General features: G+C 41.0%; 1 pseudogene; it reads right to left on the bottom strand.

Annotated features, from left to right (window-relative positions):
* Positions 1 to 17,625, bottom strand: part of LOC107574366 (gastrula zinc finger protein XlCGF8.2DB-like) — a 24,322-nt pseudogene extending 6,697 nt beyond the window's left edge.
* Between the last annotated feature and the right edge of the window lie 5,152 nt (positions 17,626 to 22,777).

Below are 22,777 nucleotides of genomic sequence, written 5' to 3'. Positions count from 1 at the left end.
AGTATTTGAAAAACAATGTGTTTTTTGAACATTAAAGCATGTCAACATATTCTGTTACACCAAATACACAAAATAAAGATCTTTTAAAAAAGCATCATATGACCCCTTTAAAGGGAAAGATGAAAACGGCACGTTTTGGCTCATTCCCTAAAAGTGGCAATTTTAACAAGCTATAATTTGTAGAAAACGAAGCGTTTGAGAGAGGCGGGGCATAGAGGACCTACAATAATGTACAGTATTTGAAAAATAATGTGTTTTTTGAACATTAAAGCATGTCAACATATTCTGTTACACCAAATACACAAAATAATGATCTTTAAAAAAAAGCATCGTATGACCACTTTAAAGGGAAAGATGAAAACGGCCGTTTTGGCTCATTCCCTAAAAGTGGCAATTTTAACAAGCTATAAAAAATGATCTGTAAGGTATTTTGAGCTAAAACAGACTTATTTTACATCTTGTAAAAAGGGGCATAATAGGTCACCTTTAAATTCTTTTGAATATACAAGTTAAAAATGTTGGGGAAAATGCAATACTTTTAAATATGAAACCAAACCACCAGTAGATGACGGTAAATAACCGTTTTAATGAGCGAGTAGTTAGTCATTCATTCAAACAGCTGATTCATTCAAAAACGAGGCAAGTGACTACTGTCTTTATGAATGGGTTACTGAATCATTGACTCACTTGATTCATTCAAAAACGTGGATTCATTCAGTATCGAAACATTGCTGCGTTGCTCGGAGACACAAAACAGTTCTGCTGTGGCTTTGGTTGAAACTTTGCCAGCGAACTTGAGCTAAAACGGTCAATATTGTATTACAAATTGTGAACTGTCTGCTTCACTCACAATGAAGAACTTCCACTTCAACGACATGTTGCACCGCGCAGACCGATCGTTGTATCTCTGCAGCTCTCATGGTGCTTTGATGTCAACGATCGGTCTGCAGGGTGCTGTTTCAAGTCGAACCAAGAAAGGGACTTTGGTCAAACACACTGTCTCCAGTCTATGAGCTTGCAATTTCCCTTTCTCTCCGCCCAGACCCCAGATACTAGTGTTCTAATCATTTTGGCCACCACTGTAGTTTGTGTTTGACAAGCAGCAATAGTTGCTGTAAGAGGAGGAATGCAGAGAACTGAGAGACATTATCAGAATATCCAAGCAACATTATTTGAAATTTGAGCTGCTCTTGGTTGATTGTGTTGGACATTATGGAAATGAGCTGCTGTGTTCTTTAATTTGAGCATCGTCAGTAGATCATGAGAACTTTTCACTCCCATCAATGCTTATGGAATTGCTGTCTCACTCTAATTTGCCCTATTTAGTCAATCTGGCCCTTCTCCTGCCACAACCTATATAACCATACATTTCATAGATCCACTCCATTACTGTTTTCTCACTACTTTATTGTGTTACTGAAAGGAAAATTCCCAGCACATATTTACATATTCATCTAAATGCCACACAGGGTGTTCACTGTATCCACTGCTCAAGTATTTCAGCAAAAAAATGTAAAAAAAAAAAAAATTCTGTAAGTAGTCTTCCCACAGTGATGGCACATGTAAGGCTTCTCTCCAGTGTGAGTTATTACATGATTCCTCCGGTGTTCCACACTGATAACAGAGCAGTTCTCTCATATGTGAATCTTCATGTGGTATTTAAGGGCTGCTTCACTTCTAAAACTCATTCCAAGTGACAGCATACAAATGATTTCTCTCCAATGTGTGTTTTCATGTGCCTGTTGAGGTTTCCTTTTCGGTGGAAACTATTTCCACACTGCTGGCAGTTGAAAGGGCTTTCTCCAGTGTGTACTCTCATGTGGTAATCAAGGCGTTCTTTTTCTTTGAATCTTTTTCCACACTGTTGGCAGGTAAAATGCATTTCTTCAGTGTGAATTCTCATGTGGACTTTAAGATTTCCACACTGAATAAAACTCTTTCCACACCGAGGGCACGAGAAAGGCTTCTCTCCAGTGTGAGCGCTCATGTGCCTTTTAAGGCTTCTTTGACGAATGAAACTCTTTCCACACTCTTGGCAGAAGAAATAACTTATATTTCCTGTCTTTTGAGCCCTTTCCTGCATGGAAGTTGTTTCAGTCTGTGAACAACTAAAAGATTGTTCTTCAGTTTTGAAATCATGGTGATCCGTGTATTGATCTTCCTCTTTGATTTCATTCAGTACTTCATTCTCTTCTTTCAGTGCCATCAGGTCTAAGGCAAGGAAACACAAATAAAAAAAGTGAACTCCTGCTTAATGGCACAAAGCAACAGACATCACAACCAACATACAACTTCAAGTCCTGAATTTCGTTTTGGAATTTATTTTAACTAAAAAAGACAAGTAAACAGTCAGTCATAAAATAAGAACAGATTAATGACAAGCAATGGCACAAACAAATACAATAACAAGATACAACTAAAATTAACTGTGCTTTAAGTTTTTCAGGTAGGTTTAACAGTAATATTCAGGTACAGAAATACCACAGAAACAGAGTAATCCATTTATCTTTAAAATAACACTGGTTAGTCTTCAATGTATAAATAAACATTAATGACAGACAGCAGCAGGTTTATTTAGGTTACTGTCTCTTTAAGACCTCATGCGCGGATGAAACTGTTACACACAAGTTTTGTTTCTCAACTGTTTACATTTACTTAATAGCTTGTATACCGACAATGTTTAGTATAAATCGACTGTTTACATCAGGGGTGCCCAAACTCGGTCCTGGAGGGCCGGTGTCCTGCAGAGTTTAGCTCCAACTTGCCTAAACACACCTGCTGGTAAGTTTCTAGTATGCCTATAAGAGCTTGATTAGCTGCTTCAGGTGTGTCTAATTGGGGTTGGAGCTAAACTCTGCAGGACACCGGCCCTCCAGGACCGAGTTTGGACACCCCTGGTTTACATGAATACTCATCAAGATGGGCACTTTGACATATTTTTGTATGTATTTGGCCGTTTATGCGCAAAGGCGCACACTCTCAGATGCGTTTCTATGTGCGCGTGCTTTGGGTGTGAGGCGGCTCACAGAAAGGGTCTCAGTCACAGAGCGCGCAAGTACTGAATTGAGCACTTGAATGTTTAAAATGGTAAGACTCAAAAGCACGTGCAAATGATACATTACTTCATCTGTCGTGAGCGTCTTTCACCTTGAAATATTTGCGGGAATTTCCCACGTTACAAGCGTGGAAACGGCGGGAATCGGTAGAATTATGAGCAATCCCGCACCAAAATTCAAGCCCTGAACTAGATCCTATACCTATTAAGCTACTGAAAGAGGTGTTATATATTATTTGAGAACCCATTTTCAATATTGCAAACTCTTCATTTTCTTTAGGACATGTCTCAAAAACGCATTTGTAACTCAAAAAGTATGCAAATAAGGAAAATAAAGGAGTGTGTCAAAAAAAATGTTGGTTAACTCCTCTATTCCGCCTCAGATTCAATTCTCCCCAAATGAAAATGAGTTAAAGTGTACAGCAATTATTATAGAGACAGATCGACTGAGCGTGTGCGGTTACCTGCATCTGTAAATGAATCTTCAATGTTTGCTGATGAAAGCAACATCTGTTTAGTAGTGTTCTTTTAGCACTTAAAGAGACTTCACATGACTGCTGTCAGCTCTTCATCAATGCACTGATCTCTAAAAAGTGAAGCGTCAGCTTAGCATTACCCCTAGTGTTGAAAGATTGGGCGGTTTTGAATTTGTGCGGATATAAATTGGCTTGGGTGGGTGGACAAAATTTGGGCTGGTTTAGGGTCAGTTTAGGCTATTTTAATCATATTTGGTAATCATGTATTTGCCCTGATTTGATCCGTTTATCTGGGAAATTTATCTATATTTATATTATTTTGTCGTCATTTTGTTTCAAGGAGTTAAAAATGGTCCTTATCAACCTTGATTGGCATGGTAACATTCTATCACATTATTTTGACATTTAAAGTTTTCTGTTGGGAGTGTAAATCGTCCATCCAATCTGGCAACACTGATAACCCCAGCTCTGCATTTCTGCTTATTGGTTGAGCCTTGAAAAGTGGTGGCCAAATAATTTCAAAACCTTGTTTTGTTCCTGAATAAATCAGTGTTTTTAAGAGAACCGGTTTAATCTAGGGATGCTCATATTGACCGAAAGTAAGAATTTTAACCGATTAGTATACGTAGCACAATGGTAAGTGGCAATATTGGATAAATGGCTATCAGAGAGTGAATCCGGGAGTGAATGCATGTAAATTCTGAATGGATTAGCTTATAGTGTGCAATGGGCTCGCCTCTTATAATCACTGGAAAGCTGTCACTCATCTTACTGTAGATCATCACGATCTCACAAAGTTAATTAAAAATAATCAAAGAAGCTTTACACTGCACAATTCATTTCTTATTTACATCATGTCTACACTTTCTTTGTTTTAATGGGAATTCGCGAACTCAGCATAACTTAACAGAACAGCAGCATTTTGGGTGGCGAGTGGTTTGCATTGATGAAATCAACAGATATGTCTGTGATTGGCTGTATTACTCAACGCTGCTGCAAACACATCGTGAATAGAAACATTTGACCAGTGCATGAAAAGTCCCCAACTGTAAATTGATGGGATTTTTGTGATGGTGTTTTGCTGCTAACATTTGTTTGTATTTTTAATGTATCATCACAGACGCTTGTCCATTCTATTTTTATTTAATACTAATTTATTCTTCTAATTTGATCAGTTAACAGTTAACAGTTCGGATAACGAGCATCAGCTGTTGGCCAGGAAAATCAACCGAAATGATCAACCCTATTTTAATGAATGGTCTATTGTCTCGGTTATAAAGACCTTCGCCACCAACTGCGCAACAACCTAACCTGCACTGAAGTCGCTGAACATGAGACACAATAGTGAAAAGTTGACATGTTGCCACTGGTGGAAAATCGGCACTCTTGGTGGAAAAAACTCTTGGAAGGCCTCTCAGATTTGAGAACCTGGACTAACTAGTTTACATAATATATTGTTAAAGGTTCATAATGTCATCATCATGCTAATGGTAAAAAAAACAATACAGATAACATGTATGGTTACATTAGAATAATTTAGATCATTAGTTACCAAACCTGGTCCTGGAGTTATATTTACCTCGTGTCTTGGTTATAATATGATTTAGGAGTTGGGCTGCTCGATTATGGCAAAAATCATAATCATGATTATTTTGATCAACATTGTAATCACGATTATGAGTGGGCCACATGACCAAAACTTTATATGATTGATTTAAAGGTAGTGATATATATATATATCAATGACATTTTGGAGACCAGCGAAATTTCACAGTTGTCAATACCACAGCAGAATACCAGGATAACTTATATTAGTATGTATATATAAAAAACAAAATGTCCTGAAAAATTATTGAAAATAATTAAGCTGTCAGTAAAACAATAAAAGCAAAAGTAAATCTTAAACCAAAATTGATTCAGTAATTTTTCATTTTATAATATAATTTTAATAACAGAAGTACAGAACATTACAAGTGTGATGTTTTAAATGTCAAGTGAGTGTATAAATATACAATAATTGATAGTTTTAGTAAGTCTCGTCAGTCTTTCTCAGCCGCAGTCTGTCAGGAAAAAGGAATGAATAACAATGAGTATATCATACATTAGATTATTTAAATATAAAGACAATCACATATAAATGACTGTAAATCAGTACTGCACACATTTCTCTTTTTCTACCACCCAAGACGAGTGCTGCGGTGTAGCCCTTTTTAAATGAAGAAAACTTTAGCTACTCTAATAACAGTCTATTTTTAGACATAATACTTAATATGCATAACATTAATGAAAACATAAGGAGTGTAAAGGTACACAAAAACCATGGTTCAGTACCTCAGTTTCGAAGTCTTAGCTTGATACATTTTTGGTACAACAGGGGGAGAAAACAAAATCGCTGCCTTTTTCTTTTTGATAATCAGTGGTTTACTAAACAATTTATGGCTGTCTTTAAATAAATTCAAATATAATTATAATTTTTTTTAAGGATAAAAAAAATCTATTTCAGCTAATGCTATAAAACGGAGCCATTGTCATGCTACGGTGAGATAAACACACGAAGACGATGATGAAGAATTTTCAATAACACTTTAATAATCCGCACAAGGGTAATTCAGAACAGGCAGGCAGGTCACACACACGTAGGAACACTCACAATACACTGACAGTTCGTCCCCCTCCTCGCGCCGTAGACACAAAACGGAGGGACGTAGGGGGACTTAGGAGGACAACACAAGGAGTGGAGAAGGGATGGTGACGGGATGGCAAAGGGCTGGCAGGAAGGCAGGCAGACCAGACAGAAGGCTCCGTCGGAGGACGGACACCCAGGAGGAGGGCGATCAATGGATTCCAGGGTGGAGATAGAAGGTGCCAAGGTGGATCAGGCAGAGGGAGGCCAGGACGGAGACAGAAGAGCCTTGGAGCAGGAGGAGCCAGGCGGGACCCAGGCCACAGCCATGATGGCGGCCCACGGTGGAGCCAACGGAGGGAGGAGCCATGGTGGAGGAAGGACTAACGACTCCAGGGGGCAGACCGACAGCAGCGGAGCAGGTGGAGGAGGAGCCCAAGGCGGAGACAGAGAGCCGATGTGCCAGGGCGACAGGGAGGATCTGGAAGGCACAGGTGGAGCAGATGGCTCCAGCGACCGAGGCGGGGATCTGGAAGGCTGCGGTGGAGCCGGAGCGACAGAGGACCAAGGTGGAGCCGGAGGGAAGGAGGAGCCTGACAGGAGGAGGAGTGGATGGAGTCCCAAGGCGGCGGATGGTCGACGACTGACCAAGGCAGAGCCGGAGGGACGAGGGAGACAAATAGATTTTCCAAAAGGCTTTGACTTCGTTTGAATAAACATGAGCACTGCACGTTTAAAAATCAAAAACCGGTGCGGGTGTTTTTATATTACTGTATTTCAGAAGGAAACCATGTGTCTTGAGGAAATTTTCAATGTCATTTTCATTTCATTTTTCATGTCATGCCTGATAAAGCAGCGTTTGTGAGCTGAGAAGACGATGAAGAATTTCCTATAACACTTTAATAATCCACAGAAGGGTAATTCACAACAGGCAGGCAGGTCACACACACGTAGGAACACTCACAATACCGGACACAGGAGGATGAACAGACTAGACCAGGGGTGGCGAACGTCGGTCCTGGAGAGTTTTGCTTCAACCCTAAAGACACACCTGAACAAGCTAATCAAGGTCTGAATGGTTACTAGAGAGCTACAGGCAGGTAGGTTTTAATTAGGGTTGGAGCTGTACTCTGCAGGGCTGCGGCTCTCCAGGACCGGAGTTCGCCACCCCTGGACTAGACTATAACTAGGGGTGCTAATGAGGGACAGACAGGTGAAGAGGATGAGCTAATAATGACAAAACAAGAACAGGAACAACCATATATGGGCACAAGAGGGAGAAAACACAACAGAACTTCCATAACTGTGACAGCCGTATTACAATTATTCTATTTCTATTTATTTTTAGATACAATAATCAACACAAAAAAAAAAAGTATGCAAACGTAGGTAGTATTTCACCACTTTTATTTTGTTAGTGAAAGGAAAATCACCAGCACATATTTACATATTCATCTAAATGCCACCAGGGGTGTTCGCTGTATCTGCTGATCAAGTGTTTTAGCAAACAACAATAAAGAATTTTGCTGAAAGTAGATCGGGACTTATGTAAACCTACGGAGCCCGGGAAATCAACTGTGGTGATGGTTTTGCAATTCGTCCCCTCAGTTTATAAACCATACCCAGTTTGTAAACTCTACTCACAGATTAATTTTAGAAGAACAGCAAGCTCCTAGGTAGCCTACGTGTTAATCATATGGTATATTGTTTTATCGCATATTATTTAGGGATGTGCGGGTCTAGTCAACTAAACGGTACAGCTCCTACTACTCGACACTGAAAACAATAGTCGATTACACGACAGACAAAAAAAAACAAAAAAAAAACATGATTTTATCTTTCAACTTACCATCATTTAAACATTGCATTTAAAACATTTTAAATAAGAAGTTAAAATAAAACGTTTGAAAAATAACACATTATTTTTAAAAGTTTATCTGGGCGGAAACTACATTTTTACCTCAGACCTCACATGCGTTTTCAGGAATGCAGGAATTTTATTGTTAATCGCCTCAGGTCCCGTACTTTCACCAGACCACGTTGATAATTTCACTGAACAAATAACGCATGGTCTGAGTAAGTAAAATGGGCATTGTTGCATTGATCTGGTTTTAGACGATATAGCCTACACGAAGTACGTTTTTAAAAGCCGTTTTAATGCTATTTCTTGATAAATCTTCCTATTGTTTTTGATGTGTTTTAATATGTTGGCTAACATTACATGAAGATGAAGAATTCTGTCAGGCTATTGACTGATTTTCCATTGTTCTGCATTTCCCCAGCTGATTTGAATAAATAAGTTATGCTTTGGTCGACGTTGAGTGTATGCTCTTCTTTTTTTCTTTTTAACGACCGCCTAAAATAAAATGATGATAACCCGAGGCAAGTGTGCGGCAAGCGGAATTCATTGAGGGATTTGACAGTGTGATTCATAGATTAAGTATTTCAAATATAGGCTATTATATATGTTACATGCTCGCACAGAGGTTTTTTTCTTACCATTTTTTGGGGTTTTCTTGCTTTTAGACTAGTCGACTAGTCGGATACAAAACTTTCGTTTAAACGACAGTCAAATTAGTCGTCGCGCACATCCCTAATATTATTATGTGGAATAGGCCTACATCAAATTCAATGATTTTCTATCAATTGTAGCGGGTAGGCCTACGAAGTGGAATAGCCTACAACGATTTAATAAGCAATATTTGCGTCAAACTCTTGTGTTTATTTGTGATAACCTTAGGACTTTATTATTATTGTATAATAAACCTGACATTGTGTTATGACTGACTTTTGACTAAATTGTTCTTCTTTCGTAAGTCGTTTTAGATAAAAGCTTCTTCTAAATGCATATGTAACCTAAATGTAATAATAATATTAATAATAAAACAATAATAGTAATTATTATTATTATAATTTATAGGCTAAATAATTGAGTGCACTTAAAGGGGTCATCGGATGCGACATGCACTGTTGCAAGCTGTTTGAACATAAATGCGTGTTGGCAGTGTGTGTACACAACCACAATACAATGATAAAGATCCACCCAGTGTTTTTTTTTTATCTCGTTAAATCATTTCCCCTTCCTCAAATCGAGCCGATCGCAGATGCCGGAGCACACGGATTGGAAAGTCGGGGGTACGGTTTATTGATCCATGGGCACGATTTGTTAAACTGAGGGAACAGTTTAAGAATTTGTGAGTACTGTTTATAAACTGAGGGGACGAATTGCAAAACCATCGCCACGGATTGTTTTTTTCTCCTACAGGTGACTTGCCGGGCTCCGTATAAACCTCAAGGTTTGCTTTGGCTTTGCAAGTCTTCCCACAGTGATGGCACATGTAAGGCTTCTCTTTAGTGTGAGTTATTACATGATTCCTCAGGTGTTTCCGGTCTGTGAAACTTCTTCTACACTGATAATATAGAGCAGTTCTCTCATATATGAATCTTCATGTGGTATTTAAGGGCTGCTTCACTTCTAAAACTCATTCCAAGTGACAGCATACAAATGACTTCTCTCCCATGTGTGTTTTCATGTGCCTGTTGAGGCATCCTTTTTGGCGGAAACTATTTCCACACTGTTGGCAGGTAAAAGGCTTCTCTCCAGTGTGAATTCTTATGTGGTCTATGACGTGTCCTTTTTGAATGAAACCATTTCCACAATGTGGGCATATGTAGGGTTTCTCTCTAGTGTGGTTTCTGATGTGGTATTCAAATTTTCCTTTTTGGCTGAAACTCTTTCTACAGTGAGGGCATGTGTAGGGTTTCTCAGTGTGCACTCTCATGTGGTAATCAAGGGATCCTTTTCGGCTAAAATTTTTTCCACACTGATGGCAAGTGAAAGAGTTTTTTTCAGTGTGTACTCTCATGTGGTAATCAAGGTTTACTATTCGTTTGAATCTTTTTCCACACTGTTGGCAGGCAAAAGGCCTTTCTCCTGTATGAATACTCATGTGGACTTTAAGGCCTCCATGTTGGTGAAAACCCTTTCCACACCGAGGGCACGAGAAAGGCTTCTTTCCAGTGTGAATTTTCATGTGCCTGTTAATGCTTCCTTTATGAGTGAAACTCTTTCCACACTCTTGGCAGGAGAAATAACTTATATTTCCTGTCTTTTGAGCCCTTTCCTGCATGGAAGTTGTTTCAGTCTGTGAACAACTAAAAGATTGTTCTTCAGTTTTGAAATCATGGTGATCCGTGTATTGATCTTCCTCTTTGATTTCATTCAATACTTCATTCTCTTCTTTCAGTGCCATCAGGTCTAAGGCAAGAAAACACAAATAAAAGTTAACTCCTGCCTAACGGCACAAAGCAACAGACATCAAAACCAACATACAACTAGATCCTATACCTATTAAGCTCATAGGCGGAGCGTGTGTAAGGCCGGGCCAGGCTTAGCCTTCCCCTGGCCACGGGTCTGAAATTAATGGGGGCTTGGGGCAAAATGCCACCAAATTGGACAAATATGTGACCCTGTAGCACAAAACCAGTCTTAAGTGTAAATTTTTCAAAAGTTAGATGTATACATCCCATGAAAGCTTTGCATTGATGTATAGTTTGTTAGGATAGGACAGGGGTGGCGAACGTCGGTCCTGGAGAGCCGCAGCCCTGCAGAGTTTTGCTTCAACCCTAATCAAACACACCTGAACACGCTAATCAAGGTCTGAAGGGTTACTAGGAAGCTACAGGCAGGTGAGTTTTAATTAGGGTTGGAGCTGAACTCTGCAGGGCTGCGGCTCTCCAGGACCGGAGTTCGCCACCCCTGGGATAGGACAATATTTGGCTGAGATACAACTATTGGAAATCTGGAATCTGAGGTTGCAAAATATTGAGAAATTGCCTTTAAAGTTGTCCAAATAAAGTTCTTAGCAATGCATATTACTAATCAAAAATTAAGTTTAGGTATATTTACGGTAGGAAATTTACAAAATATCTTCATGGAACATGATCTTTACTTAATATCCTAATGATTTTTGGCTTAAAAGAAAAATCTATAATTTTGACCCATACAATGTATTGTTGGCTATTGCTACAAATATACCCCAGCGATTTAAGACTGCTTTTTCCAGGGTCACATATGTCCATGTACAATTAAACAATCTATTAAGGATGTCACAAATAAAGTGAAAATGAAATTGTCAATTGCGGCATTAAATTTAGATCTGCTAGTGGTACATCAAATTATGCGTTTTTACAGCATTCCGCATTATATCCAATCACTCACACTTCTGTTGAGCTTATGAATGCAATGGCCAATCAGAGGCGTTCAGATGAGTAATCGCTGAAATGCCAGAGTTGTGTTGGGCGCACGTACGCTGACTGAATTCTAAACTCTCGTGAATTCTCTCATCATAAACAACAAAGTGGAAATGTACATACGATGTAAGTAAGAGATTCCTTTGACATTGTAGGTAGCTTTATTGAATGGGGAAGTTTTTTTGAGCATGCTTAAACTCCCGCTAGACTGAATTCAGTCATGTTATGTGATAATGTAAATGTTCTTTGCTTGCTGTTTTTTAAATAATTGATGTGCTGTTTGAATAACTATGGACATGAAAGCATTATAATTTGTAACTTAGAATATTTTTATATATTAAATTATGATCACGTTATATACAAGTTCAGTCTTTTATTAAATATTTTGTGACATGACACCCATATCTGAAAGCCTTTTTCCACCATTGAATTTAAAATAAAAAGGTAATTTTTTTCTTGTAATTACAAGTTTACATCTCGCAGTTCTGACTCTTTTTTTTTTTTCAAATTTAGTGATAAACTAAATTCTGACTTTTTTCTCACAATTGCAATAGTCAGAATTGTAAGTTATAAACTCACAATTGCAAGTAATATAGTCAGAATTGTGAGTTAAAATAGACCTTTTTTCCCCCTCAGATTGGACTTTATAACCCATCCTCGATCTTAGGCACCTGAACCACGCCCTCATGAGACGGCTGTTCAGGATGATTTACTTAAAACAGATCCTCTCGCAAGTATGCCCAGGGGACTGGTTATTTTAGCTGGATATGAAAGACGCCTACTTTCACATCCAGATAGCTCCCCGCCACAAGCAATTCTTGAGATTCGCCTTCGAGGGAGTGGCATATCAATACACGATATCCCTTCGGGCTGTCCCTAGCTCCTCGCACTTTTACGAAGAGTGAGACCGATGGGAATCCACATTCTGAATTACCTCGACGACTGGCTCATCCTGGCATAGTCAGAGAATGAGCTACTATCTCACAGATCCTCCCTTCTCAGCCACTTAAGAGTGCCTGGGACTCAGGGTCAATTTCGTCAAGAGCGCGCTGTCCCCCAGCCAATGGATATCGTTCCTGGGAACAGTTCTCGACTCCAGATCGTGCACTGGCTATTCGGCAGCTCGCGGCCTCATTCAAAGTTGGAGCCCTTCGCCCTCTAAAGGCGTTTCAGTAGATGTTGGGCCTCATGGCCTCTGCGTCTCCATTACTTCAGCTGGGTCTGCTTCGCATGCAGCCCCTTCTCAATACTGGCTGAAACCACGAGTTCCTTCCCACCCCTGGCATCATGGACGCATGCGTGTCAAGGTGAACCGGGCCTGCGTAGCAGCCCTGGCCCCTTGGAAAGACTCTCAGTGGATGGAATGGGGTGTGCCCCTGGGAATGGTCTGCAGAAGGAAGGTGGTCTCAACAGATGCTTCCAACATGGGTTGGGGAGCTCGGTGCGATGGAAAACCAGCTTTCGGCCATTGCTCAAAAGAGGAGAGTCGGCTTCACATCAACTGCCTGGAAATGCTGGAAGTATGTTTGGGCCTTCGCACCTTTCCGCCAGACCTTAGGGGACACCACGTGCTAGTCCACTCAGACGGCGGTATCATATACTTCAGCTGGGTCTGCTTCGCATGCAGCCCCTTCTCAATACTGGCTGAAACCACGAGTTCCTTCCCACCCCTGGCATCATGGACGCATGCGTGTCAAGGTGAACCGGGCCTGCGTAGCAGCCCTGGCCCCTTGGAAAGACTCTCAGTGGATGGAATGGGGTGTGCCCCTGGGAATGGTCTGCAGAAGGAAGGTGGTCTCAACAGATGCTTCCAACATGGGTTGGGGAGCTCTGTGCGATGGAAAACCAGCTTTCGGCCATTGCTCAAAAGAGGACATTGCTCGGCTTCACATCAACTGCCTGGAAATGCTGGAAGTATGTTTGGGCCTTCGCACCTTTCCGCCAGACCTTAGGGGACACCACGTGCTAGTCCACTCAGACGGCGGTATCATATATAAATCGACAGAGCGGTCTCGCCTCGAAGCGCCTCTTCATTCTGGTAGAGCGCCTCCTGGAATGGGCTCAGCTCAACTTGCGTTTGCTAAGGGCAGCGCATGTGCCGGGCAAGTTGAACCAGGGAGTAGACATGCCATCTCGGAGCAACGTCCCCTCAGAGGAGTGGATGCTCCACCCACATACAGTTCAAAGAATCTGGGAGATCTTTGGCAAGGCAGAGGTCGACCTCTTCGCCTCAGAAGACAACTCTCACAGCCCAATTTACTTTTCGAAGGACAAGGATGCATTGGCCCACGACTGGCCCAACCTCCTCCTTTACGCTTTCCCCCCGATCGCCCTGATCCCACAGGCAATCAGGCGAATCAGGGAACAGAAACACAAGGTTCTGTTGGTGGCCCCATTCTGGAGGAACCAACATTGGTTCGCAGAGCTGTCTCGGCTGCTCTCAGCAGCCCCGTGGCCCATTCCCCTGAGACGAGACCTCCTTTCTCAGGTGAACAGAACGATATGGCACCCCCAGCCCGAGCTGTGGCCTTTCGATGGGAGCCTGCTGACCTCCCCAAGAGCGGGCTAAACACAATATCTCAGGCTAGAGCACCCTCTACAAGGTGGCTCAATACCCTTAAATGGTCTGTCTTCTCAGCCTAGTGTATGACATATCTCTGGTACTGTCCTTCCTGCAGGAACTGTTGGATAAGGGTCGCTCCCCTTCCACGCTCAAGGTCTGTGTAGCAGCCATAGCTGCTTCACACGCTCCTATAGCTGGCCAGTCGGTGGGCAGGAACAACCTAGTTGTTCACTTTTTGAAGGGGTCTAGGAGGCTCAACCCGCCTCGCCCTATCACCGTCCCTACATGGGACCTGCTCACAGTGTTGAGGGCTCTGAAGAGCCCTCCTTTCGAGCTGCTACAATCCGTTGACCTTCCTCCCCTGCCGCTAAAGACCGCTCTGCTACTGCCGTTAGCATCGGTAAAGCATATGGGAGATCTGCAGGCAGCCCCACCTGCCTCGAATTCGGGCCCAACGACTCCAAGGTCGTCCTGAAGCCGAGGCATGGTTATATACCTTAAGTGCTATCAACTCCAATCAGAGCACAGGTAATAGCTCTTTCGGCGCTTCCTCCTTCGGAGCAGGACCAAGAGCTAAATTTACTCTGCCCTGTCAGGGCATTGAGAATATATATTGACAGTTCCGCCCCGTTCAGGCAGTCGGATCAGCTTTTTGTATGCTTCGGTGACCGCACCAGAGGGTCTCCGGTCACGAAGCAGAGACTTTCTAAATGGATAATTGACGCTATCAAGCTAGCGTATTCTTCTTTGGGCCTGCAATGCCCCATGGGAGTAAGAGCCCACTCAAAAAAAAGGGACGTTGCCTCTTCCTGGGCTTGGTCTAACGGTGTGTCCATTGCAGAAATTTGTGCGGCGGCCGGCTGGGCCTTGCCGTCCACATTTACCGGGTTTTATAATCTGGATGTCCTGGCCTTACAGGCTCGGGTCCTTTCTGCTTAATCGGGCTTATGGCAAAACCAGTGCTCAGGCATTTGCTCTCTCTGTACACTCTTGGACCCCACTGGGTTCCGAGGCTGTACTATTTATCTTAGAACGATTACTCAGCATTGGGCCGACGTCTGTGAGTTTGGCCCTATCGCCTCTTGCGGGGCCTGCCTGCAATTACTTGGTCCCTCTGGGCCCCTTTGGTGCTCAAGGCAAGTTCAAACATGGGTGGTTCCTCTAACATTGGTGGTTCCAGTCGTCTTATATTCATGGTCTAGACTTTCCCATGTCAATAATACACCCACAACAATAGGTGACGCCAAATACGCATAAAACCAGTGTGCCAAGAAGTAATGCGTGTTGTAACGTTAGAACATCACGAGTGAAAACAAAATAATAAGAAAAGCTTACAGTGGCATGAGTCGTGACTGTCATGTTTGCCTGATGGGACCAAACTTCCTCTGTAAGTGATTTTAAAACGTAAGACAGTACCCGGATTTGAAGGCTACAGTAAATTTAACTTCTACTGTTAATGAAATTTTGGTAGGCTATTATGAGATGGATAGCCTAATTGTTAAATAATTCAGATGGGCTATCTGTTATTTTTAAGGTATATCAAACATTTTTTATATTTTTAAATGTGATTGATGGTACATTTTACCAGTATTTACCATACATTCAAAACTAAAATTAAAATAGGAAAAAAATATGAAAATAATTTAAGAAAAACATTTTTTTTGTTTTGTTTTTTGTTAATAAAACAAGATTTGGATTTCAAAAGGCTTTTTCCAAAAGGTACATCTTGAAAAAGGGGGTCCTCTTATATTTGGGTCAATACTGTAATTAGACTAAACTATTAGTAATACAATAAAAATAAAAGAAGCAAAGGACAAAAACAAAAGTTTTTAACTTTTTTTTTTTTAAGTTTTCAGATAACAGCCTACTACAGAAATTGAATAATCAAATGTAAAATAAAACAGCATAGTCTTTACTGTAAGAATTAAACTTGCTTTGTTTCTTATTAAAGCTACAGAAGTCCTTCACTCGAGAGTAATGAGTGATTTTCTCTTTGTCTTGTTGTTTGATTAATATTAAACACACAGTCGGCAGCAGAAATATTAGGCTGCTGTCACTTTAAGAGCCGCACAGATCCAATTTACTGCTACACACGTGTTTTCATTCTCAACTATTTAAGTTCATTTATTACATAACTGATGAGGGGTTACGTGAATAATCACCAAGCACTGCATTTTGACATATTTATGCTTGTATTTGACCGTTTAAGTGCACACCTTGAGCTAAAAGTTGACTTTATGGGTCCATGTTGACTTTTAGAAATCCTCCCGAGGAACAGCACAAGTTCTCTTTCACGCTTTAAAATCATGAATAAATCTAAACAACTTTAATAACTTTAACATTACATGATTTTACTGATTTGCACGTGAAATTGGGCTTTTATGGAGGAGTGAAAGCTGGAAAGCGGGGCTGAATGTGACGCAATAATCGTTTTATCTCGATTATTGTATTTTCATAATCGTTGAAGGCTGAAATAGAAACTGCATTTCGATTAATTGCACATCTCTATTTCTGAGCATGCACAACTCAGTCAATAAACAAGCCCTGATCTGTTTGGACTCTGAACTTGAACACCTCTGATTGCGTTTATGTGTGTTTAACATTGGCTATAATAATGAACGCTCAACTTGTATGCAGGATCTGCAAGTGAAGGCAGCATTAATATTTGTCTTACGACACTCATATGACATTCTTCAAAAATAGCATTAATTTCTGTAGAGCTGGACATTTTAAATTAGGGATCAGATGAGAGAGTTCAGCTTTGAGAATGAAAACCAACCTGTGTGTGTCTCAGTATCTTCACGTTTGACTCTGAATGCTTCTTCAATCTTCACGTCTTCACTCTCCTCTTTAATAAACTCCATCTTTATAATAGTTTATAACAGCGTGACACGTGGATCTCAGTCGAGTTTATCTGAAGAATGAAGAGAGAGAAAACGACACGCAGACTAAATCTCTGGATGTGTCTCGATCAGCGCCCTAGTTCAGTAGTCAGCACACTGGTGAGGGAGCCAGAGTTCAGTTCATTAGTCTTAATTAACAGCCTTAAATCACCTAATTATTAAAAAATAAACACACACACAATTTAGGAGAATGGGGGGGAAATGTACACTCACTTTTTTGTTTAAATGCAGTATTTAATAGTAAATTACATTGAAATATTACACTATTGTGATTGAAGTGTTGAGATTGTCATTATAATGTTTGTGTTTCTGCTGCAGTCACTGTTTACAGCAGCGTGTGACGTCAGCGCGTGGTGATCCGAATCACTGAATCATTTGGTGAATCGTTTGGCGAATCGATTCACTCGGAGATTTAAACAGCTCTGTTTCTCCATCAGTGTGTACCAGTGACAGAACTCGTGTCTACAATAAACTGCTTCACGATTTAGAGTTCCTTTTCTGTTCCTCGTGTGCGGGAGCGCACTCTTTTGCTGACGCTGTTAAAAACAACGTCCATTAATGTAACTAGATGGAGCATTACAGTGTTACAGTCTGTATAATTGCGCCATTTACATCGCTGCACGAACGGCTTTGTATGAATAAAACGCTTTAAATGCTTAGAAACACCAACCTTTCTGCAGCCGGATCATAACAGACGCAGGAGCTCGGCGCGCGGGCTTATGACGTCACACCCCCCAAGACCAAAATAAAAGTCCTGTTTGGAGTCGCGTTCTCTAAAATCCCAGCAGTGCACAGAAGCTGCGTTGTTCATGCGTTACGCTATATCCCTTTAACTTTCATGTGTACTTTGAGAGCAGAGGAGAAAATAAAGGGGAAATACAATTAAACTCCTGAATGTTTCAGAACACAGACTTAAGTTTGGTCACTTCTGACAGACACTTGGCAGATTATGTTGATCAAGTGAAAGCATCTATGTAAAAAAAAAAGTTGCTGTACAGAAAGTTTTTTGTAGGTTTTTACTTGCATTAATAAATATGCATATTTCCTCACAACATGAGAAGACTGTAAAGGGACAATATACGGTGGCTTGTGTATCCGGGGCCCGTTTCTGAAAGGAGGTTAAGTGAAAACTCTGAGTGTGTTAACCCTGAAATGAGGGAAACTCTGGGTTTCCGTTTCAGAATGGGAGGTTTGTCAAACCCGGGAAAGCAGGGTAAATCAAGCCTGTTTCTGAAAGAGAGGTAACTTATACTCGGAGTCAGTTACCGTGGTAACTTACTCTGTGAACCTAACCTGGTCTGGAGCAGGTTTTCTTCAGTAAACCCAGTTTCAGTTACAAACACATACTTTGTGTCTGTAGCAAAAATGATATAACATTGCAAGCTGATAGAGATGGGAGAAAATTATTTCCAACAACCACCTGAGCATTTATTTATCCATTAGTTTTATTATTTAGCCCAGAGCACGACGATACAATGATTCTAACGGCATGAATGAATTTATTATCTTATCCCCTAAACACAACGCTCACCGAAAACTGTATACATTTTTACGTTTTCAATAAATGAATTAATGAGAACACACACACACATTTATATTAAGGATTACTATCCTGGTGGGAACATTTGGAATACTTCTAACATTAACATTTTGGTTTTGTTGGGACAAATATTTGTCATAGATCCTATATTTTTAGTGTCAAATTTTACACTTCAAATAGCATTGAGGAATTGTGGATATGACCAGTATCAGTTATTCTTTCAGGGATTACGTCGGAATGCGACGAAACAGGCTTGGAAAAGAAGAATGGACTGGCATCAAATGGCAGGCAGATCTAATAAATGACACATTTCAAAAAGATGACACCAGTTGTGGGGTGTAAGTGATGCAAGTCTTGCCAAGAAAGATTTCTTTTAAATCCTACAGATGGCAAAACAGACAAGTGCACAACTTCCAGATATTCCTGATGTCTTTGACGTCAATGCCTTAAAAACAGCAATTTCAGAACTCTGGAGTGAAATGGCTGAGTGCTTTCAGCCTCAGGTAATGTGATGAGGAAATGTGTACTTTATGCTTTTCACGCAACAGAAGTGAAATATTGAAGTGCAATAATGTTACTATATTTAATTATTTACTCCCTTTTTTATACAATAGATTCAAAAGATGATTGTTGTGGTTTGTGTGGACTAAAATAACTTTCACAGTTAGATGACTATCCAGGCTAGGCTTGTCAGACTCTGTTCTCTGTTTTGCTCCCCCACGTGCTCCAGGTTATGTCCATGCACATATTTGGTCCTTACTGTTACCTGTTCCTATTAAGTTCCAGTTCCTCAGTCTAGTCCACCGGCCGCTGCTCACTCAACCCCACCGACCACGCCTTTCACCCCGAACCTAAAGGGGTATCTAAGGAAGAGAAGGTGGTCGGCTCCAGCCCCAGAGTTTACTCCAGTGTCAGCTCCTCGAAAGCGCCTTGCTGTGCGTGCTCCTCCAGAGCACCCTCCAGTGCCAGCTCCTCGTAAGAGGGGTTTCAGTCCCCGAGTTTAGCCCAGAGAGGGTTTCAGTCCCCAAGTTTAGCCCAGTGAGGGCTCCTGTCCCTGAGTTTAGCCCAGAGAGGGTTTCAGTCCCCGAGTTTAGCCCAGTGAGGGCTTCTGTCCCCAAGTTTAGCCCAGAGAAGGTTTCAGTCCCCGTGTCTAGCACAGAAAGGGCTCCAGTACCCATGTCCAGCCCAAGGAGGGCTCCAGTCCCCAAGTCAAGCCCAGTGAGGGCCACAGTTTCCAAGTTAGGCCTACGGAGGGCCTCTAAAGACGATATTCTCCCCAAGGATTTTGAGGGGGGGGGGTAGTATGGGTCCGTCCGTAGGTACTGGGCCGAGTGGCAAGGCCAAGGCCTCAGAGGCCGTCCAGCCATGGCCTCCTGAAATCCCTACTCCACCGTGGCCTTCTTAACTGTCAGCTCCGCCATGGCCTTCTGAACTGTCTGCTCTGCCATGGCTTCCTAGTCTGTCTGCTCCGTTATGGCTCCCTGAGCTCCTTGCTCCACCATGGCCCCTGAGCTCCCTGTGCCGCCATGGCACCCTGGACTGCCTGATCCGCCCTGGAGGTATTCCCTATGTCCCAGTCCTGCACCAGCCTCCAGGGTGCCTACCCCCCCTCCCTAGTGGAATTGTTACGGCGAGGGACGCGCCTTCCGGGAGGGGGGAGTAATGTCAGACTCTGTTCTGTGTTTCGTGTGCGTTTTGCTCCCCCACGTGCTCCAGGTTATGTCCATGCCCATATTTGGTCCTTCCTGTATCCTGTTCCTATTATGTTTATTGATCCCAGGTGTTTCTCGTTTTCCCCTCTTCATGTCTTTTGTATTTAAGGTGTTTCCTGTTTTGAGTTTTCTGTCCGGTTTTGAACGTCGATCCCCGTGTCCTACGTGTGATTCCTGTGATGTCAATAAAGACTGTTAATCCTGATTCTCTTGCGTTCTCCTCATTCCTTGTTCCTCGCTCCTCACCGTAGGCACACCGTGACAAGGCTATTGACGTTGCCTTTTTTGTTGTATAATTTCATGTCTGTCTAGGGGTGTAATGGTACATAAATATGATGGTTCGGTACGTACCTCAGCTTTAACGTCACGGTTCAGAATGATTTCTGTACAGCAGGGGGAAAACTTTTTTTAAAATTAACTTAATAAACTTGCTCTTTCTTTAAATACATTCGGTTATAATTTAAATTTTCTTAGTGATAAAAATTTACCTCAGCTTATGCTTTATAGGGAGCCCTTTTACATGTAACTTGTAACGTTACAATTAACAACTTAACCCAATAAACTTAAATTTATTTACTATTTATTTGTAAATATAATAATCAACACAATTATTTCATTTATAATTAATATACAGAAACCCTCCACCTTCCCCAGCTCCACCTGTATAGATCTGCTACGAGGCGATTCATGTATGCTATATGGGGGTTATTTCATGTGTTATATTTGCAGCAGCAATATTTCTTACATGCTCACAGCAGCATGTTGTGGATGTATTGTCAGTAGCAGGTCCCGGTACTTGCTCTGCCGCAGCAGCAGCAACGTAGCAGATCTATTCCGCCAAGACCAAATACATTAACATTGTCATGGATATTACCATGCCAATCCCTCCGAGAGTTATCATGACAGAAATGTTCTTATTTCTCTGTTGTGCTGCATTGTATTTACTGACAAATGTGTATTTTTACCACCACTTACCATTGTGTTTCAAATACAGTCCTGTATTTCAGCTCTATTTTCAGTGTCCCAACTTTTTAAGAAAAAATTATGTTTTGTCCCATAAACATTGATTAATTTGTTGAGTTTTTAAATAATATGGTGGATTCTATCAGGTTTAATGTGGAAATCGTTACTCATTCTGTCATTTTTCTTGACACTAGGATCTGATTAGAATTAGGAACTTTGTTGACTATTTTATATTCCAAATCAACTGATAAAAACAGTATTCTTCATGCTGCAAGTGCTCATTCATCTTTTTTGAAGAAAGGCTTACCCGATCCACCTTATTCTTTATGTACATACTTAAAAGTGATCCATTTGTAAATTTTATGGGTCTTGCTTCCAGCTATTTTTAGCTGTACAAAACCGCTCATTTTGCAGATTGATATTGCAAATTGGTGTGTCTTATCTTATTTTAGCGTATTATCTTAATTATGAACACACTGGTTTGTAGTGCAAACAGTTTTTCCATTTACTGCGTGTTGTTATTTTTCTAATTATTTCCCTACAGCAGCTAATGAACCAGAAGTCGTGCCCATAGGCTTCCGCGTTTAGGAATAAGGTGGATACTCAATTTCTCAATTTAAAGCGTATTTGTAATGTAGAATCAGATTTTGAACAAGTCGTAAAAATGTATAAGTGTTTTACTCTTAGGGGTTATCCAAAAAACGGTTGGATGCGCTTTAGAGAAAGTACGAGATGCATCTGTTATATCAAGCAACAAAAAAAGTCTCATTCTGTAGTTTGTACTACCACTTAATCAAGCCATTAAGGATGTGATTAAGAAACAGTGGCACATACTGAAAAGTGATCTATTGGGGGAAAGTCTTTTTGCAGACCCACCACGTTTCTTGCATTATAGAGCTTGAAATATTATCGTTTTTTTTGGTTAAATCCGAAACTTTCATTAAAATTATTCCTGATGAATGCATAAGGATGTTGATTTTTGTCCAGTATATTGTAATGATTACGGTAATGAGCCTTTTAATGAATGCCTTTGACACAGATCGTCATTTCTAATTTAACATACTTTTTTTTTTTATTGTTGAGCAACAAAAATTTACTGAAATTAAACGTTTAAATTAAATGTAAATTAATCAGATTTTTTTTTTAATGTACATGTGCAATTCAAGGTGCAGCACCGCGCTTTGCGACATTCAAAGTCAGTTAATGTCAACGAATTAACAAAAAGTTTGACAAGATGACTTTATTTACTGAAGTCAATTCAAATGCAGTATGTCTAGTTTTCAAACAGTCTGTTGCTGTTTTAAAAGAGTACAATATCCATCGTCATTATGAAACAAAACAATCTACAGCTTTCTCAAAGTACAGCGGCGAGCAGTGTCGCAGTTTTCCCGCACAATTGGACTATTTTTAAAAAAGCAGTCGCGGGAAAAAATACGGAGTTGCAGGTTGCGGTTGTTTGGGCTACTTTCATAACATGCCGCAGCCACCAAAATGTTTCGAAGTGGGCTGGCATGCACCTGTACGCTGTAGCAGCACTTTTATATTTTAAATTGGGCTGCCCTGTGCCCACCCAATTTCTACCGAAGGGGATCCCGCCAGCCCCCGAACGCGATTTCCCTCGTGCATCGGGAGTACCGGCAGTTTTGTATTTCCACTTCAAGTGCTGGACGAAACTAAAGTATGTTTCTA

The sequence above is a fragment of the Sinocyclocheilus grahami genome, unplaced genomic scaffold, assembly GCF_001515645.1.
Source record: "Sinocyclocheilus grahami isolate Dianchi unplaced genomic scaffold, SAMN03320097.WGS_v1.1 scaffold2197.1, whole genome shotgun sequence".
Classification (NCBI taxonomy): Eukaryota; Metazoa; Chordata; class Actinopteri; order Cypriniformes; family Cyprinidae; genus Sinocyclocheilus; species Sinocyclocheilus grahami.
This window is presented reverse-complemented; position numbering and strand designations above follow the sequence as displayed.